The sequence below is a fragment of the Melozone crissalis genome, unplaced genomic scaffold (genome assembly GCF_028551555.1).
Source record: "Melozone crissalis strain CALT ecotype California unplaced genomic scaffold, PUWL_Pcris_2 ptg000007l_1, whole genome shotgun sequence".
Taxonomy (NCBI): Eukaryota; Metazoa; Chordata; class Aves; order Passeriformes; family Passerellidae; genus Melozone; species Melozone crissalis.
The window spans coordinates 6,107,501-6,128,597 of record NW_026535785.1 but is presented as its reverse complement, the minus strand read 5'-3'; the positions used below and the strand labels follow the sequence as shown (position 1 = coordinate 6,128,597).

Here is a 21,097-nt window from a genome sequence, read left to right as displayed (position 1 = left end):
AGAAATAATTCTCACACTTTTGAAAACGTTCTTATAACTCTGTGCAAGTTGCCTACAGGAATGTTGCTGCTACATTTGCATACCAACAGCATCCTGTTAGGAGCTAATTACATTTCATTAAAAAATTATTTTCTTGATGTGGTTCCAGGTTAGATAAATGCTGATGTAATAAAATCACAGTTTAAACTACACATAAACCTATGTGTGTATTTTAGTGAAAATAATTTATAGGGGCAAATCTCAGACAATTGTCATTACAGAATTTCTGAGTTTTGGAGACCTTTTTTCCACTTTCTCAGCCTGTGCTTACTCTAACCAAGGAGAGTTAATGCAATTCTACAGGAAAGTACAACTTTCTTCTTTTGCAGTGGTAGAAGTAACTGATGGCAAGTGAATATATTTTTACAGCAAATGAATACCTTTAAAGAAAGAGTAAATTATTCTAGGGTGGAAGGAACCACCATATTTTCAGCGACTCCAGAACTGCTCCCACATCAGAGGTGGGTTGTTAGATAAATACTCCCAGGTTACTAGCAGGGCAGGGAATCACTTCCATTCTCCATCACACTGAACCTTCAGTTATTCCCTACAAAACAAATACCAAATGACATCCTAGCTGCTACCTGAAGCTCACAATTTCTGTCTTGCAGCCTGCCTCTCCCAGAAAAGCCTCTCAATGGCTGTGCCAAAGTAGCGTTCTAGCAACAGGGCTGCGTTTTTCCCTGTTTTATCTTGTATGAAGTAGCTACTAATTGAGAGATAAAGTGAGCGAGAATGACCCTTCTGGCTGGTGGTTGTGCTGTTACCTGGGAAGTGGGTCACTGGGGTTGGGCACCTGCTGCACTGAGGCTTTAATTACTCACAGAAAGTGGAATTGCAGGAGGAGAGGAGTGAGAGAGCAGCCCTCAGCCCCTGCACAGCCACCGTGTTCCAATCCCCCCAGGCTGGGAAGGGAATTAAACCAGGTTACTCGCACCTCACCAGTGAGAGGCAGATGCCTCTGACAGAATTGTGACTCTAACCTTGTTTTCTATAAAAGAGCCAAACACAGAATGTTTAGTGTGAATTCTATAGTGCTTTGTTTCCCCCCTGAAAAATTAAACATTATAAGAGAAATGTATTTAATAATTAAAAAAAAGACTTCAGCATTTAAAAAAAGTTGTTTTATGAGAACCAGCATTTTATTTGGTTTTCTTGTGTCAGCTAGAAGCTCAGTATACTTCAAATCTGGTCAGTGAATTTAGGTACAGGTAGTTTGTACAATGTAATTTATATTCTGTGCATCACTAACCCACCACATACTTAAAATGTAAATTTATTTATAAATATGCACATGTACATAGTATATGTTTATATTATTTTAGATTTATGTAAAATATATTGATGTCTAGTTACAATAAATTCTATAAAATTACTGACAGATTTCTGTTGAACTGTGGCCAGATGTAGTAACCTCTGAGGAGTTTCCCTTTTCTTCATCATTGCCTCTTTCCTGCTTAATGTTAAAAACCTTTGTTTTTTCCCTTCTCTTTAAAAACATGAACATTACCATAATTTTTTGGAAATAATGTGTGTAAGCTATCAATATGTGATATATATATTGCAGTGCTCATAAAAGTAAGATTTCTAGATAAATACCAATAGAAATATTTTTGACCCTGTAAAAAATCAACAATTTTCATAAGATTGCATCTTTTTACTTCTCTGTATATACAAAAACTATATTAAAAGAGATTAAATTTTACTCTGCAGAGTAAAATGCAAACAGAAAATTATTTTTCATTTTTCAGTGCAAGCAATGGATTATCATTTATTTATGAGTCCTTTTTTTAATCTAGAATATATGGAAATCTTTTCTTGAAGCACAATATAATATTGAATTGGGAATGTTGTCTGACAGTTTGCTTCTTACAGTCGCATAGAATGATTCCACTGTATGAATTTTTTAAAGAGGCTCAATATACTCTGTGTTTTAAAGGGGGGAAGTAATCAGGGTAATCTTGAAGAATCTTATAAACTTTCCTTTTCTGTCCCTTCGTTCTTCAAACAAACTTTGCACGAAAGACTGAGTTGTAGCAGCTTTTGCCATCAAGGGAAATGTCCAGATATTTTACTGTCCTGATGTATCTGCATTCAGGAGTTCACTGATGCGGCCTAAACATGTTCATTTCTACTGTTATTCTCACACTCATTTCTACTGCTTTTCATTCTCCTAAGGGAACCTAATCAGAGCAGAGGGATGGATTTTCATTTGACTTTGAATCTAGTGGTAAATGGGTGCAGCATTTAAGGGGTTTATTACTTTTTGTCCGAGAACGTAAGGTAGAAGTCAAATTAAAAAGCCACTTTATCCCCCAAAGTTCTCATCCCTCAGGACAGCCCCATCTCTTTTTGGGGTTGGGTGGAACTCCCCTTGTTGTCAGAGGAAATTCCCCTCACAGCATCCCCCTCAGGATGCTGTGCTCCTCCAGTGGGTAATAAAGGGTCCTTAACGAGTCTGGCTGTTACAGCAGATCTGTGCTCTGAAACTATTGGAAGTTCCAGTTTTTATCACAAACCAGGGCTCAGCTATTTGCTTTTGTTTTCCTAAAAAAAAAAACCCCAGTGTAAAACAGGCCCTGTGCAACGTGGGCAGGTAAGGCAAACCAAAGGGTGGAACAAAAGGTGCGGAATAGAACGTCTTTATTATGAACAAAATGATCTACAACAGTGTGCCTTGTAATGCCATGGTTTTGGTATTCATAAATTATAGTGACAGAAAGATGTAATGCTAACCTATTCATTTAGGTTGGTGTGAATTTTACATTAAAATGCTTACAGTTTTTATACATTAAAAGAGTCCTTAGAGAGAAATGAAGCCAATTAAGGAGAAATAAAGACCTGTGTGTCTTTCTGTATGTACACCTTCATCTAAATGCAGTTGTATAAACAATAGAAAATCAAGGTTTTTATGCAGCAATTGCTGTTCCCTTTCCCTTCCTCAACAATTACCTGTATGCTAATGATTATAATTTGAGGTTTATATGGAGAAAATAGCATCTATTTTCTGCAGAGAAACACCATGACAGAAAATAGTTTTCTCTGAACTTGCTTGATGCTTAATGCCGTGGTGTCCAGATAATGAAGTATTTTGTAATGATTTCAGGCAGACATTCTGCTTTCATCTTTAGCTTTCTGTTGTATTCTCTTGTACTGAACTCAGAGACTGGCAGATCCTGTTCCTATTTTTGTTGGTGTTTTTATGTTGTCTGTAACAGAGCAATGAGAAGTTGTATTTGGGACCAGATCCTAAATCGATGAACATATATACATAGCACTTCTTACTGCCAGGAGAAGGAATGTGGGGATATTCTTTATATAAGGAGTAAAAGCTTTTACGTGCTGTGTATAAACTTTCTAGGGAAGCTCATTTTCACATAGGTTCTGTGTGAGCCGATTTCTTCCCTCCAACCATAACCAGCGCCGTGCGCTTCAAACAGGGAGGCTGCGGTGTAATCGACACGCCGAGTTCATTTCTGCCGAGTGTAAGCCGAGCTGCAGGGCCGGAGATAAGGCCGGCTTTGAGCCGGGCTCAGCAGGGCTGGCTCTGCCGCAGGAGCCGCGCTGTCTCCCGGCGCTGCTGCTGCTGCTGCATCCAGGAGGGGACTCGGTGCCCTGGCTGTGCCTCCGGGGTGACCTGGCAGTCCCCGGCACCCCGAGGGGCACGGAGGGCACCGGGCTCGTGTCGTGGTGCGGCTGCAGAAGGTGGAGCTGCCCCTGTTTCCCCTTCTGTGCCCGCTGCTGGCCGGCACCGGGCATCCTTGTCAGGGCGTCATCCCTGCTGCCCGGGGCATCATCCCCTGCATGGGCATCACTGCAGAGCATCCCTGCTGCCCGGGGCATCATCCCCTGCATGGGCATCACTGCAGAGCATCCCTGCTGCCCGGGGCATCATCCCCTGCATGGGCATCACTGCAGAGCATCCCTGCTGCCCGGGGCATCATCCCCTGCATGGGGCATCCCTGCTGGGCATCCCTGCTGCCCGGGGCATCATCCCCTGCTAAGGCCATCCCTGCCGGGCATCCCAGCAGAACATCCCTGCCCGGGGCCATCGTCCCTGCAGAGCATCCCTCCTGGGGCCATCCCTGCCGGGCATCCCTGCTGCAGGAATCGTGGGGATGGAGCCCTTGCAGTACCCACACCTCTGTTATACGAGGCTGGGCTCTGATTTCTTTCTGGAGAAACCCCCCAAAGCTGAACCCAGCTGGTTTCTGGCAGTTCTGCTTCACCTCGCCATGACTGTGCTGTTTTACCATCACAGGAGATAACAAAATACAGAGTTTGGTTTGGAAGAAGAAATCTGTAGAAATCAGCCTTATGTAAGGAGCTGAATAAATTTTAGGCAGAGTCCAGCAGAAGAAGTCACATTATGTTAAACATAGATAATTCTGGAAGTCCTCCTCCTGTTCAAATAACGTGTTTTAGAAAAACACCTCGTGGTACATTTGGCATTCTGGTCATAGAAAGAAAGAGCTATTTGTAAAAAGTTGCATATGGTCATCTGAACTAATTGCTAAAACGGTTCTACATTAATTGGATAATTAAAGATTGTGAACATGTGGCTATTGTATTCCTTGGGCATTATGCCAGCAGTTTCTGTGGCTAGAGAAAGGTCTGTTAACACACTGGATCCTTTTTCATAAAAATAAATAAGCAACAAGGGTCTTCAATTTAGATCAGAAAAACTTAGTATTTTTTAAGTTGAGTTTTAAAACACATTTATGATTTCCATTGTGTTTATGTTTTAACACTTTTGAACGGTGGCAACTTTAATTTTTTTAGCATCCATCTCACAAATTAATAGTATTGATTTTTGTTTTAGATTTATTGTTAGCATTTTGGAAAGTGTTCTGTAATTGTTGATACTTTGAAACATGAGACCTGGAGCTCCCTGCTTTATTTTGAAGAGGATGAGTGTTGGCACTCAGTTTGAAGAACTTTGTAATAGCAGTAAATTGTCTGTGTGCTTTACCTCTACCTGTCAAGGTTATTTGTCAGAAAAATGATGTTTGGTAACTGGGATTTCTTTCAGTGGGTGACACACAAGCTGCACAAATCCCTGTGCCAACCAGTCACTCTTTTTGTGTGTGTGTGTGTTTGTGAGGTTTTGGTTATTACTCTCCTTGTTCTTAATTTTACTTTCAAATCTGTGGTCTCAAAATGACCTTAAAGTGACTGACCCCTAAATCCAATCAGTCCAGACTCCTTTGAAAATTGACAAATATGTCAAATTTACCTTTGACTATCAAAACATTTAGAAAGTATTTCATTTGCTTGGGGCAGTAATAATTTTTAAGTTAGTATTAATTGTTCCAGTGTGCTTTGGTGTTACTGATTTGTTGATATCCACACTGTGAGTTTACAGCAGTATAATCTTCTTATTTTATTGTGAATTATCAATTTTGTAAGAGTAAAAAATTCTGGATGAGCAATTTATTGATTGGTTTAGTCTGAGAAAAAGGTTCACAAATGGTCAATACATAGTCAAAAGGGTGTCAGAGGCATGAAAAAATAGATTTTTATTTGTGTGTTTTGTGACTTGCATATGTTTGCTTTGTTTTTGCTTTTGTATTTTCTTTAAATCAGTTACAACAATTATTTTAATAACAGGAATGCAAAATCACTGAGGTGGAAGAAATATAGGAATACTTTTTATCCAGGCAAATAATCACAGTTATTCTTTCTATTCACTGGTTTTAACCACAAAAATGTATCATGCTTCCAAACTTTCACTAAGTTCAGATAAAAATTGTAATTAGAAGGCACAATTGTCTTACTTTCCTTGGATAGGATTTTTATTTTTCTACAAAACTTTTGTAGCAATGTGCATTGTACACCTGTGTCTGTGTTCATACCGAAACCAATATGAGGGATATTCTCACATTTGTGTCAGATCTGCAGCAGCACTTCCACTCCAAGCAGGGCATTACCTGTTTTATCATCCCAGTCATGTCAAAATAACTAACGAAGATAAACTTGTCCAGACAGAAGAATAAGAGAGATTCTGAATTAGCTGAAAATGCAAATTGCATCTGGAGAGGTCAAGGGAAGGAAAAGTGTTTCTGTAGATGGAATTCTGTCTGAACTTGGTTGGATGCTGCTGAGTTCTGTGTGTTTGGATGAGGAATTGAGTTGAATTATTTGTGTAATTATTTGTCTGAGTAGTGGGTGTAGCATTAGAGAGCAGTTGACTGAGATATAAAGGGTACTTTACCCTTTCCTATGAAAACTATCAGGATGTTTCAAGAAAGAAAAATATGCCAAGTGTGTTTATGGGTGTATGTGAAGAACGGATGGCAGATGTAAAGTACTTGGCAAAAAAAAAAAAAAAAAAAGCCAGATTTACTGAGATACTTCAATTTTATTGAAGTAAAAAAGCCCATGGTCTTGGGAAATGGTAGCAATTCCTAGTTCTGTGAAAGAGCCCAAAATTTTTCTTTGTAGGTGGCCTGAACAAAATGTGGCATTTCAAGTAAGACAGCAATGACTGGTTGTGCTTTTTTTGTTACCAGAGACTCCTTCATCCCCATTTTGAATAAAAGTCTAATGATCATTTTCAAAGTGGGAGGAATAAGGCAGGAAAGTGAGGATTCCCTGTGATAATAAAGGAAGTTGGGAGAAGCCTAGAAGGCAGAGGGAAATGGGTGCATATTCCTGGGTTTTGACTGAGCTGTCTCTTGAGTTTCAGCTCTGCAGAGTCTGAAATTTGTCCTGCCCTGGTGAAGCTCCATCCCTGAGCAGCGTGTCCAGCTCAGAGGCTGCTTGTGCACAGCAGCACAGGGCTGTGATGTCCATTTTTTAAGTCTAAATATTTGGCATATATTATTTGTTTGCCACTGCTTGAATGCAATTCAGCAGCTGACCCAGCAAGGGGAGCTGTAGATTAGTGTGGACAGTTCTGTGGCTTCGTGCACTAGAAATTCTCAAATAAGAGCATTTTCTTGAGGGTCTGTCTATTTGACTAAATTTCTGAACTTTCACAATAATTTCAAGGGTGGGTTCCATAAAATATTTGACTGCAGGTTGTGTGAGAGAGCTGTTTATTCTCTCTCAGCCCACCCCACCTCCTCCACCCAAATTAAAATGTTTATAAAGCTGTGCTGGTTCTGTCTAATAATAAACCAGCATCAATATCTGTGTGTGTGATATCAGTTCATCTGGTCCTGGATAATCTGGTGCAGGAGTCAATGAACTTAATGCAGTATTGGTAATCCAAAAGGGTTTGAGTTAAGTGTTTTTGACATGCAGAATCAAGAGTCAAGGGCAAAGCAGACTTTAAATATTCCTTCAGCACAGTCTGGTAGAGCTGTAATTGAATACCTCAGGTAAAGCATCTTATCAGAACTAAAGCTGGTTAGTGTCTCATTGCCAAACAGGGAGGTGCTGTGTGTCTTCTGCACACAAGTGCTCTTTTGACATTGTTGGAAATCCTTTGAGGTCTCGGTTCACCCTGGAAATTCTGTCAGGGATGCATTTGCACGTTATGGAATAAATTCTGTTTCACCCCAGTTGCTCCATGACATGGTCCTTGCTCTAGTATTTTGTTAGCATTTTAGTGGTTAATGCCAAAGCAGCTGAAAGATTATGAGGAGTACAAACAGGAATCAGGAAAGGAATAAATATTGCACGTTTGTGTTGTTAATGTGATATAAATTTTCATAGTAAAATACAGAAATGTTTCCACTCAGGCCAGATTTATGGCTCATATGTTCCTTTAAGAGGTATATGGAGAGAATTTAGTGAAAAACATGTATCAAGAGACTGAACTGACAGAAATTTTCTATCCCAATCTATCTCTGGGGTTGTGAAGGATTGTGCAGAGGAAGAAGCCTGAGCATAAACAATGCATTCAAATGTCTGTGAACAGACAAAGTTTTATTACTCTGATTTTGCCATACCTTAAAGCTGCATTATGGGTATTTTGATATTTGATATTTTTATTGAACAGCAGCTCCTGCAGCCATGGAGTTTAGGCTAATTCTCATTGCAAGTAATGTGAATGGAGGGAGTACCTTGATAAGGTAGAGAGCTCAGGCACATTCTCATCTATGAAGTACTGAATTATTTTGGGAAGATGCAAAATAATTATAAATTTGAATCAAAATCAAAATTTTGCTATTAATTTGTGATGAACAGAGCCCATCTGGATTTGTTTTAACTCCTCATTTAAATATGAAATGTAAGAATTGTTACAGAGGGAGAGGATTTTGATATTACATCAACCTAAATCTATATGAATTGTCAAGGATAATAGTAAAACATAAAATGTCATGCTAGGCCAGGAACCAATTTGTTTTCATAGGAGTGATACCTGTACTGCTCAACATGTGAGTTGTGTTTAATGGTGGAGCTTCTGGAGTGCTGTTGGGTCTTTGAGACAAACTTATCCACGTTTTTCTGGTTTGTGTGACAAATTCATCCACAAAAATGTGAGGAAGTAAGGGTTTTGTTGTTTACTACTTTCAATACTTTCTTGCTTTTTGTGTATGCTAAATTTTTAAAAGAGACATTTTTCATCTCTTAAAAGAAGAAAAGTTGCTTGTGGCAAGATCTGTATTTCACAGTAGTGTAGTATTATATGGTACAATGATAGCATCTGCTATATTTAAAATAATATCCTTAACATCTAGTATTCACAGAAAATATGGTAGATTTGTTTTAGAAATAAATATGCTCAAGTTGCCAGATTGATTCCTGAGGATGGAATAATTCTGTAAAAGCGTTTATTGCAAGCTCACCCAGACTGCATCACTTACAGGAGTCTGGCAAGATGGAAAAAATACAACTCTCAAATGAACAAATCTCAAGCCAGTAATATTCACCTTTTTCATTTTCCTTTCCATTCATAATTGATTCTAAACTTATGTGAATCTTTCAAAATAACTGTCTTATTGATTGGAAACAAGCTATAAAATGTCATTATAAGAGTAATTCACTTTTTCTCTCTGATTACTGTAAACAGACACTGATCAGGCAAAATACTGCTTTTTCTTTTCATATATTGTGTGATTTGTGCCATTATGCATGGAAAACAGCATAAGGAAAATGTCCCAGGAAGGGCATTAATCACAGGTGATATCTTATGTTTATACAGTGCAGGATTAAGGATTTTATACCTATGCAAAAGCACTTCTTGGTTCTGTGTTACAGAACTTTTGCTAAAGCTTTTCTTATATAAGTGTAAAATGTTCTAAAACATGGGAGCTCACTGCGACTGAAATAGCTAAGTTTCTCTTTTATGTACATTTACATGCATTATCTTATATATAGATACAATTCTTGTTTAGAAATGACTGTTTCCAAAAGATTTGAATCAATTTTTTACAGGTGGGTGGTGCACACCCACTGCTAATAAAAATACACCCAAAGAAGTGTTGGAGCAGCCTCCATTTTTCTTTCCTTTGGTAATTAAGGATCCATCAATTTTCAGCACTTCAACCCTTACACTCTCAGAAGGAGTTCTTTGATATGGCTCTGAATGATGGATGTTCACAATGAGGGGACCTAAAGAAGTTTGTGCTCTATATCACTGCAGGAATGAAACCAGTAAATTTAGAAGACAGAGGAAGAAAGCTTGTGTTTGTTGGCAAACTGTTACCCTGACTGAATCATCGCTGTGATTCGTGTGTAGGTGTATTTGAAAATTCCCAGAGGTAATATTGAAGAATTATTAAAAGGGTCGTTTTTCAATAAATTACCCAATGTTGTTGTGCACATTCTTGGCAAACTGTGGAGATGCTTGAATTCCTTTGGCTATATCTGTGTTTGGACAGGACTCAGGAAAACGCGGTATGCTGCCTGTAGTAAGCCAAATGAGAAATAAGAGGTAGCAACAGTTGTTGCCTTTGCTGTGGATTTCTGTTGATTTTTTTTTTTTTTTGTAATGAGATTTGCCACTTCTAACTTTTTAGCAGATTCACAAATTCTATGTTTCTAGCACTAAGGACTCTTCCGTGCCAAGGCAATTTGGAACAGTAAACGTTGCTGGTTTATACACTTCCTATCTGTAAACTGTGTGGGTGTGAATAAGTGTCCAATCTCTTCAGTTATTTGCAAACCTGTTGTTTTTATTCTCCCCACTTAAATTGCAGTAGTAACTGGTGGCCCCCTCTAGTTCTCTTGCACTTGGTTCCTATTGCACCAATGCCAGTATTGGAACTACTTTTTATTAAAGATATTTTTCATGGAATCAACTGGGGAAGCCAAATAAAAAAAGAATAAATTGAAAATATAAACTGAGAGCAAATAGTAGAGAATTTTCAGTGTTAGTTATTGATTTCCTTGATTGTGAGCACACAGGAACGCTGACACTCAGTGTACCTAATTGTGATTTTATTGACTATCATTTCTACCTTGTTTACACTGCCAGGGTTTGTTGGTCACTGTGACTGATGGTTTTCACTCATTCCAAGTCTTGCAGCACTGACCAAACCATCCTTTGTTTATTGTTTTCATTTTTTTCTTGATACAACATCCCTGCCTGTTCAAGTTTTCCATGTAACATGACCAGAGATGAGTGCTATGGACATAGGTACTTATAATTTTACTTGTTTTCTCAGTTTATACTCCTTAGCTTAGGTTAATGGTAATATTTGGGATATTTTTCATACTTTGCCCAATCTGATTATCTGTGTAATGAGCAACCAGTCATTACTTACTGAGTTTATAAATCTGCCACCCCCAGACCAAATCTAGGGACTGTGCTTAGCCTGTAAGTGGGGCTGGACTTCTGTAGAGATTTTAATCTGTGGAGCAGCAGGGAAGAGGGATGGGAAAAGGGAACACAACCAGTTTCCAGACATGGTGTAATGTGGGGAGACGTGGATGAGTGGGAATCAGTGTGGCTGTCCCCCTGCTCAGAGCCCTTTCTCTACTGGGGCTCCTCTCCTGGAAATGTTCTGTCTCAGCACTTGTGGGGTGGAAAAGACACATGGAAATCTCTCTGGGATTTTCTCTTTCTTTCCAGTGCAATCTGGGGTACTTCCCTGACCCAGGGGTATTCAGTGTCTGCCTTCTCCCCAAAATAGATCCTGCCAATATAACATGATGGGAGAGATGTCTATCTTCACCCTTCTACATGAAAGGAAAAATCTATTATATGAAAATTTTTTTTCTAAGTTCATTTGCTACCCACAGATCCTGCTGTAGAAGAATTAGAAACCTTGGCCTATATCATTCATTCTCTGATCTAGTTATGCTGTAACAAAAACCCCCAACCAAACAAAAAAAAAGGAGTGGTGTGCAGTTTACCTTTTAAATAACACAATCACCACGAGGAAAAAATATTCATGTTTCTCCTCTGGCAATTTTAATCTTCACATTTTTCTGGTGTATTGTAAGGCGAGATGTCATTAAGAGTTTTATAGTAATGATTACATTGGCCTTGCAGACTATTTTTTACTAGCTTTTTTTACTGTCACATTTGCTACATAAGCTTAATTTTATGTTATTGCAATGATGTTCCGTGGTGTGTTCAAATAATCGATAGCAGTACAAGGGTTGTTCCATTGGGATCACATTATATGAGTTTATAATATACAATATATGCTTTGATGTATACATGTTGTGTTTGCTGGTTTTCCCCCTCTCCTTAAATACAGAAATTTCGAGTTGTGTTTATTCCCCTCGTCAGCATACTTTATCATATCAAAGCCTTTACAGACAGTGTAGAACTACTGAGTTATGTTTGGGTCATGTTTTGCAGTGTGCCCTTTAATACTGTAGCTTTAGAAATGCAATTTTCAGCCTCTGCTTATTAGAATATGATAAAGTATTCCTGGTCTATGTCCAGCTCCACTAATCTCCAGACTACACTTCATGAATTAGGCATGAAGATTTTAGTCAATGTGCTTTCAAAGACCAATGTTTAGGGAATCATGGATTTTCTACAAGCTGAGGGAGAAATCTATAATAGGAAGAACTGATTTTCAAACATCATATTCTGTAGAAAAAAATGACCAGGTCTGGCTTGGAAACCAGAAACATTTCCTTTTAGAATACTCAAGAACTGGTTAAAAATGTATTGTAGGTTTTAAGTTATAAAAGGAGTAGCTTTTTAAAATGCACTGTGAGTGCTGTGTAGTGTATAGAGGCTCATACATATTAGATACCACGCAGACACCTCCTGAGCTGTGGGTTAAAAAACAAGCCACACCAAAGTTGACTTGGTTTAGTGGTGTTAACCTAAACTCACAGATGGACACTCCTCTGTTTCATCTTTTCACGCGCAGCAGAGCCTGGTGAGGTCTGGCCAAGGGGAGCAAGTAAAGGTGGTGTAAATTGAAACACATAAACAGAATTTAAATTCTGCCCTGCTGCTTTAGCTTGCACTGAAGGCAACGTCCAAATTAAGCAAAATCCTACAGAAAAATGCACAAATATATATTCATAATGCCACAGAGTCTGACCCCCAGGTGGCCACTTGTGACATTAATAATCTTTTGTTTCTGGCTAGGACTCATCATCTTGATTTTTGTGGAGTACAGGCTCAAAGTTAATTCATGAGCTCTTCATCTTGAGGAAGACCTGCAAGAAATCAGTCAGACTTGAAAGAACTATAAACAACCTTCATCTCACTGGGAAATGTCACCTATTGGTACTCACAGAGCTTACCTTAATAATGATTTTTGCCTTTTGAGAGGAAGGAGGGTATCCAGGAAGTGTTAGTTCAATCACAGTTACTTTTTTAATGTAAAAGACTGGTGTTGGTCAAACTCAGCAGTATTTTCATAGTTCTCTCCTAGACTGAGCAGTGTAACCCCTGGCTTAGGAAGCTGCAGCACTGTTAGGCAGTCCTAGAGTGGATGCATTTCTTGCAAAATGAGTAGTTAAGGAGGAAAAGGGAAGATAGCCTTTCATTTTTTTGGCATTTTTCTATACCAATGAATGTTGTTAGTGTTCAGCACTTTGTAGTTCCTGCTGTAATTACACTAAGAATTAATACACTGCCATGTTTAGTCATTGAGGAATTAAAGGACAGCTGTAACTTGTCTGGATGCAAATGGGATCCTTCCTGCCTGAAGGAGCCAGCAGGGTGTAATGAACGCCATCACCCCTGTCCCCTTCCCCCAGACAAGTGTGAGGTTCAGGGGGAGCTCTGTCTGTGTGTTCATGAGTGGTTTTAATTGTCCTTTCCCCATCTCTCTTCTACAGATTTAAGTCATTCTACCAAACCTGGTATTTTTCCCACTTTTGGTAAATCATAAATAACATGAGATGCTGGCATTGCTTTTGCTTACTTGTGTTTCGTTAAATATTTGTTGAGTTTCTTGGAAGGGAAGAATTTTTCCATCCTGTGAGACACATGGGTGTACACACACGTCTGTATGTGCACATCCAAATATCTACTGACCATGTGATATGCTTATCTAGAGCAAAAAGAAGGCTAAATGTTGGATTTTATGTTGTTCTTTTTAAAATATTCCATACATTCCTCTTGTACAAATTATTCTTAACCAAACATTATGTAGTTGAGAGAAAGTACAGGAAACATAGGAAACTGTCTCAGATCTGCAGACTATTTGCTACACTGGTAATTATTTAAATGGGAGTAATAGCATCAGACAAGAGCTCTGTGTTCTTTTTTAGCACTATTACAGTGTTTCTGAAAGGAAAATGGGACCTACAGCTGGACATAAATTGTGCCAAGCATTTAGTACCAACCTGCCTCCTTCTGTATTCCCTACAAAGCCAAGGAGAGCCATGAGCAGGACAGTGGTGTTAGTTCTGGCTGGTGTTTGTCAGAAATGTGGTAGAAAGCACAGACTTCACCATGCAGAAGTGTGTAATGGTTCAGTAGAAAGTGAAGGGGTGCATTAATACCCTGATAAGAACAGAACAAAATAATTGAGATGAAAACTGCAAACTGTGCAGTGGCCAGCATCAGTTCTTTGAACAAAAGATTGAGGTAGGCACAGAATCATGGTTTCATTAACTGCTGGTTTAAATTATTTTCTCTTTGGAAAAGTAGAGACAGGCGAGAGTAATACCAGGAATTTTGGACTATGCAGATCTCAGCTCTTGAGTACACTGCTGGGTTAAATTGCCCTGCTGTGCTTTGCTATGTCATTCAGTTGTTTTGCTAGAGAAAACATCCCATGTTTCACTTTGCTAGATAAATTTGCAGCATCAGCCAAACACAGGTTCAGACAGAGGGAGCTGGTTAGGAGCCTCTCTTTCAGACACTGGGAAATCTAGAATTTTAGTTTTATGTTCTACCAGGAAAGTTGGTGCTGTTTTGTAAAACTTGCTATTAACTTGATAACCCCTTTCTAAAACTTGCACAAATAACATGTTAGCATAGGTGGAAGGGTGATGAGGGTCTATTTGATAGTTCCTTCAACTACAATAAAAGCCTCAGAAGATAGTTATCTGCTAGTCTTTGCCTTCCTTATGGTGCTTTTGGTGTTCTTTCGAAAATAGACAGAGCAGATATATCTAAATTATTAGGTATTATGTTATCAAATAAATTGTTTAGGCACTTGGAGGTACAGAGAAACATCTCATGATTTTCAAAATGAAATTCAAGTAGCCTGGGAAGGTCACTGCACTGCACAGATGCTTTTGAAAATACAAGTAGGCCCATGGCTTCCCTTTTGGGTTTCTAAAATCTTCTGAAAATAAAATGAAAATAAATTGATGCCTAAAACTTAAGTCTGCTAAGAGCTTAATTCCTGAGTAAAAAATTAATTTTCCAAATCTTATCAACTTTCAGTGGCATGTACACTTTCAGCTGCCTCAGTCCCTTTATGGAGGTGGGATGTGTGGTTTGAAGTGCCACATTTTTCTCAGAGCACTTTCTTAGCCTGGGCTCACACCTGCCCCAAGGGGAATGGCAGTATCAGAACAGGGGCTGCTTGTTCTAGACTCCCCAAAATGGAAATAGCATTTATTCAGCTAAACTGTGCACACACCTCACCTGCCTGATGTCAAAAGCTGATCCATGCACGTGGAGCTGCAGTGAATGTTCTTGGCTGAGCCTGCTCTGACAGGCTGCCCTGGATGATGCACTGTGAGTGCTGAGGTTCCTCACTGAGCTTTGCTCTATGGCCTTCAATGATTACCTCAACTCTCTCCATGCAGCATTTTTAGCCCTTCAAGGGTCATTGTTTCCCATCCATTTTTAAGCCTTTTTGGGCACAGTGTAGAAGCTGTTAATAAAACTGCATTTTTCAATGGGTTTATAGGGATTAGAATCTCCAATTGCTCTCATTTTTCTCTCTATATTGCAGGAAGTTTCTGTGGTATATGGTTGGCAAATGTTGACATTGTATTGTTTTTTCCTGCATTTGTGGGCAATAATGGATTGAAGAGCATCTTATGGGTTTTTATTTTGCCAAAATCCATACTGGTTAGTCATATGCCTGTAAATCACATTTTTCTATCTATCATTAGAGCTCCTGCTGATGATTAATGAACTGAAAGTTCTAGGACTGAGTCTTGAAGGGTTTTTAATCTAGAAATCCTTATGAAAGGACAAATAATAAATTGCCTAATGACATTTATATTTATACCAAATATTTAATGTACTCACCTGTTTTCTGACTAAAGTGGGATAGTCATTGTGAGGCTACATGAAGAAAATAGAGGGAAACCTGTAATTTTTCTTGAAGTGGGAGCTGGTCACTGTTTGGCCACCAGGCCTGAGTGTTTGGAGACAGTGAAATTGCTGCAGTGCTCTCCTCACATTAGATTTTCAGCAGCAGTTGAGCATCCCATCATTACTTTCAAAGGAGGGGATTCAAAATACCTGAATTAACATCTAGATCAAGGTGTTAATTTTATAATTAATACAAAATTGATTATTAAACAATACATGAATTATCATACGCATTTTTGCTTCTTTGTTTATTTTCCACTTGGTCCTTTTGTTTGTTACAGAAGCTTTATTTTATTCTCCCATCTTTTTCTTAATATTTCCCTGGATTAAATTCCTGCACCCTGCTCTAGTGTTGCAATGATATGCTGCTTTCAGAATTCTGGCCAAAACCAGCACATCTTAGGCTAGGTCTGGAACCAATGTGAAACGACTTTTTGACAGAATTTTGGTTTTTTTTCATGATTTAAATTAATTGTTTTCTTTGGCATGAAAATACGAAATGACCATCAAACAACAGCCAAGTACAGTTCAGTGGGAGAAGAAGCTGAAGCAAGCAAATTTGTGACAGAAAGAATATTGAAACTGGATTGGCAACCCTGGTTTTCCCTTATGGCAATTATTCAAATTGTTTTCAGTAGCCACCTTAGTTACAGAATATGTTGTTAAATTTATCTTTTAAAACTCAGATGTACAGTAATGTAGTGATCTGATCCCCCAAACCAATTTTTTTGGGATTTAATTCTTTGCTAGCAGGTACATGTGAATCTTGGCTCTGAAATAATCACTGTATTTAATACTGTTTGACAAATACATGTTCATTGTCTGGTCAGATCCTTTATAACGTGGAAATTATGATCCCGTTAACATTATGTACTAACTACACATGGATAATATTTTTCTATACTAAATTTAATCTAAGTATAATGCTTATGTAGATATATTTATATAATACTGAATTTTACCTTTTTATCTTATTTGAGTGCTGTTGATCAGAATTATCTTGGATTGCCACTCCAAAAACTCTGTGTTTACAATTCTATTTATTTTAGTACTTTATCCCAAATGAGCAAAGATTGTTAGGTTTTAAAGGACATGCACACTCACAGGCACAGAGCTGTGAAGTAACAGCTGGCACTGTCGGACAGGAATTGAAAATATGTAAATTTTTGATAATATGTGGATTTTTTTATATGGTGTAACAGGTCACCCTTTTGAAAGTGACAGAATTATATATAGAGATGTTTTATTTTTGTTGATATGTTCCCTGAATTTAGTGGTATTAGATATAACTGGTGATGTTAAAGGGTTTTTTTTTTTTTTGTCCTGTCTGTCCCTCTCCAAGACTCCAGCTCCCCATTATCACAAGAAAAACTTCCTTCTTTTTTTAAAGCAGGTATTTTGTGTCATCAATCCTGTTTGATTCAGTCCTACAGAAGTTTGATCAAGCTACATATCCTCTCACTAGGATCAATTTTAACCACAAGGTATAGATTGAAATATCTGTGTGTGTCAATTTGACAAAGAGAACAGAGGAGATATCTTTACTGGAATTGTATTGCACTTGACAGATTCCTCCCCCCACCTGCAGGTATTGACAGAGCTTGGGGGGGATCAGGAATGGCTTCAGCTACTGCCTTGGCTGGTGTGTGAGAGTTCATTCTTCTGCCAGAGAACAATGTAGACTTTAATTTTGTGTTTCTTATTTGGAAAATGTGCATTTGAAGAGGCAATGGAAAGTGCTGGAGGCAGATCTGAGCTAACTTGCAAGGATTAAATGACTGCTAGAAGATATTCATCCCATGGGCAAGTGAAAAGCCTGTTGTCTTTGAATCCCCCTTCATGCTGCAGAAAATTCTAAATGTGTTAGAATGTAATGGGGGGCAGGTGGGATGAGCCCACCCAGTGTGTGGAGGTTATCCAGTGGCAAAACCCCTGTGTGATGCTGGCAGAGCCTTCACACTCACAGCTCCTGCAGGTCAGGCTCTCTGGAGTCATCATTGCCCAAAATGCAGCCCCATCCCTCTCTGCTAAGGCATGAGGTGAGGGGAAATGTTTGGTTTGTTTGGTTTTTTTCTTACTTGCAGTTTAGAATCACAAAATAAGCTGATTTGGAAGCCACCCACAAGAGTCATTGAGTGCAGCTCCTGGCCCTGCACAGGATACCCCAGCAATCCCACCCTGTGCCCCAGAGCATTGTCCATAATGGAGCTCTGTCAGGTGCTGCTGTGACCACGTCCCTGGGCAGCCTGTGCAGTGCCCAGCACCCTCTGGGGGAAGAAATTTGTTCTAATACCCAACCTAATCCTCTCCTGACACTTCAGGCCATTCCCTCGGGTCCTGTCACTGTCAGCACAGAGCAGAGATCAGTGTCTGCCTCTCCTCTTCCCCTCACTGAGATGTTCCTTTGCAGTGAGGTCTCCCCTCTGTCTCCTCCTGCCCAGGCTGAACACACCAAGTGCCCTCACAGGGTTTCCCTTCAAGGCCCTTCACCACTTCATTGCCCTCCAGAAGCAGGAGGTGAAGCAAGAAGAACATGAGATTCCAAATTTGGAGACTGGGGCCCTCATTTGTATATGGTTTTCCAGCAGTGTTGTATTTTAGCCAGCAGACAAAAGTGAAAATTGGAGGAAGATATTCCCTCAGGGAGAAAGCATGAGGAAAAACCTGCCTTGGAAGATTCCTGACACTTCTGTTCACTTGTCTCTTAGTCCACTGTGCTTAAGGACTATCAGGGTTCTGATGTCCTCTTTGGTATGGAAAATTAGGACTCTGTTTTGCCTGTGTAGGAACCCATCCCTCAAAATTACAATCTACTCTTAAGATTATTCTTACTTAAAGGAGAATTACTTTAGTTACAGTATATTGGCTTACTAGTCCAGTTTTATCTATGAATCTGTTTTCAGCAATACAATATCCAGTCATCTTTATTAAGGCTTTATTCTGTAAATTAAGTTTTTTTCTATTGTGGACTTTATAAAAACAGTACATGACAACACTGCACTGACAACAGCTTACTAAAACATAGGCTAAATGTATCTTAAAGCTCACATGCAGAAGCACACAAGCATATTTCATCTTGCAAATGAACAAAGATAATTTAACACATTCAAAAACTCTGAGTTTTCCTGTGATTCATTTGTATCTAGATCCTGAAACTGTGAATTTGTATTTCAGCCTCTCTGTGTACCAACAGGGCAAAAGCAAGGACACAAAATGAAAATCACACTAAAATCAACATCCAGGAGGCTGAATTATCAAATGCAGGGCAGTTCATATGCTTCTATCACAGCAGCAGATATGACTTAGGAGTTTGAACCTATTTTATATTTTTAGTATTTTTACCACAAAAGCATGAGCTGTGCCATTTCATTCTTGACTATGTGTGGTAATCACAAAAGTCACAGGACTCCAGCTCTGTGACTTTGGCAGCAGAATTAACATAACTCCTAGCAACTGGGTGATTTCTCTTCATAGACAATAATGACCTGCAATATTTTCAGCCCAGAAAAATGTAGAATTCAATTTATGGTATTGAGTTATGAAGTAGGTGAAACAGAATTGTGAAAGTTTCCTAAACCATGGCTATGCTGAATATACTGTCAGAACTAAGCAAATGAGAACTCACCCTAATTACTGATGAGCAAAAAGATATTTTCCACTGAGTTTTCTCCTTTTTTCTTTTTTTTTTTTTTTTTTTTTTTTTTTTTTTTTTTTTTTTTTTTTTAAATGCAGGATGCCATTGTTGTAGTTCAGAAAGCCCTGGGCAGCTTAGAAATCAGGCAAAAAATCAATAGCCCACTTGTTGAAGATAAGTGAATTAGCTTGTGTTGAATGTAACTGAGTACCTGAACACTCCAGTGAGCAGCCTTTGTTTTGTGAGAAAGGAGATTTGTGAGGTTTCTCTTCTGAGGGCTCTGGTGCTGCACATCTCAGATTAATCACTCTGAGTAAGAGGAAGCTGACCAGTTACACGGAGAAGTAACTTGTGAATTTTCCTTCTTTCTGTCTTGTTCCTGTTTACTATACTGAGCAGATTTCCACATGTTTCAAAAGAGATGGTGAGTCTCATAGAATAATTTTAGTGAACAATAACAAAGGACACCAAAGTAGTGTGTTACACAGCAATTTGCCATGGGGCAAATGCAAAATTTCCTTCCTGCTCTGTGCAGGCTCAGGTTCATTCACATCTGTTGGATCTCTGAGACACTCCTGTCAATGTCTGTGTGCTCCAGGAAGGAAATGTTTCTGTCCAGTGTGGTCAGTGTTGGGAACACAGGCCACCTCTAATTCCCACATCCAGAGGGAGTAGCCCCCTTTCTACTCCTGCCTCACAGGATGGGCAGTGCCTGCCTGCTCTGCCCTCCCTGCACCCTGAGAAACAGCTCTGAGCCCCTCCTGCTCTGCCACTGACCTCAGTGTTGATTGTACCTAAAATGGCGTGGTCCCAGTCCAGCTGCTTCTGAGTCTCTGGGCTGTCTCCAGAAGTGGGAGAGAAATGCAGAGAGGTTCTCACCCCAACTTTGCAACTTCCTGATCCTTCAATGAGTTCCCAGCTCGGTGTTAACAAGGCAGAGTGGGAGGATTCCTCAGGACATTGGTAGTACTGGAGGCCATGTGGCAGTGGGGGATGGCCTCACCTCTTATTGACAACTCAATATTTCTTTCTGAGTGATCAGTTAGAGAGATCTGAAGGCAGCCATGTGGGATGTGTTCTTGCCAGGACTGGTGTTGTCCTGTGAGGTGCAGTGAGCTGGTTCTGCATTGATTGGTGACATTTGGTGAGGAGAGCAGAAGCCACCCATGGAAATGAAATGAAATGGTTGCAGGCACAGTGCTGAGGAGGAGGCCCAGCCAGTCAGACCTGGCACTGCCACACTGCTCCCATCTCATCCTGCTCTCTCTGAGCAGCTCAAAATCATCCTGCTTCACTTCACAGAGTCACTGGCAGAATTCTCACCTGGACACTTCAAACACAGGGTTAGAGGAGTTCAGGTCTCACACCAGTGGAATTTCATTCATTATTGATGTTATGTATTTGGTGTCAATCTCATGAGTTTTTAAGACAACCCTCATGGTTTTTAGCTGCAGGGGTGGCAGGGCAGATCCACCAGCTCTGGTTATTTGTTAAAGCAGTTACCTGCTGCTTTTTGCAGTGGTTGTTCTGCCTCTTCCAAAGAGCCTGAAAGGCAGCAGCTTTTTTCCACCTGTGCTGACAAGCACATAAGCAGGAGGTTCAGTGCCCAAACACTGATGGGCCTCCTCTGTCCAGGCCTGTGTTGGCAGGGCTGGCAGCACTGGTGATAGATCACCTTGGCTCATTTCCCTCAGTCAGTCAGGCCATCAGGGCTGGGAAGCAAAACTTTTTAATGTTGTCTGTGCTGGCTTGTTTTCAGCTGAAATAAATCAGGTCTGCAGTTCCTCCTACATGGTACAAAGGAGGATCCCTTAAACAGTTTCTGA

At 39.5% G+C, this 21,097-nt stretch overlaps 1 protein-coding gene across 1 annotated transcript in view; it reads left to right on the top strand.

Annotated features, from left to right (window-relative positions):
• WWOX (WW domain containing oxidoreductase) overlaps positions 1-21,097 on the top strand; it is a 473,991-nt gene that overhangs the window by 172,766 nt on the left and 280,128 nt on the right. The window lies entirely within an intron of this gene.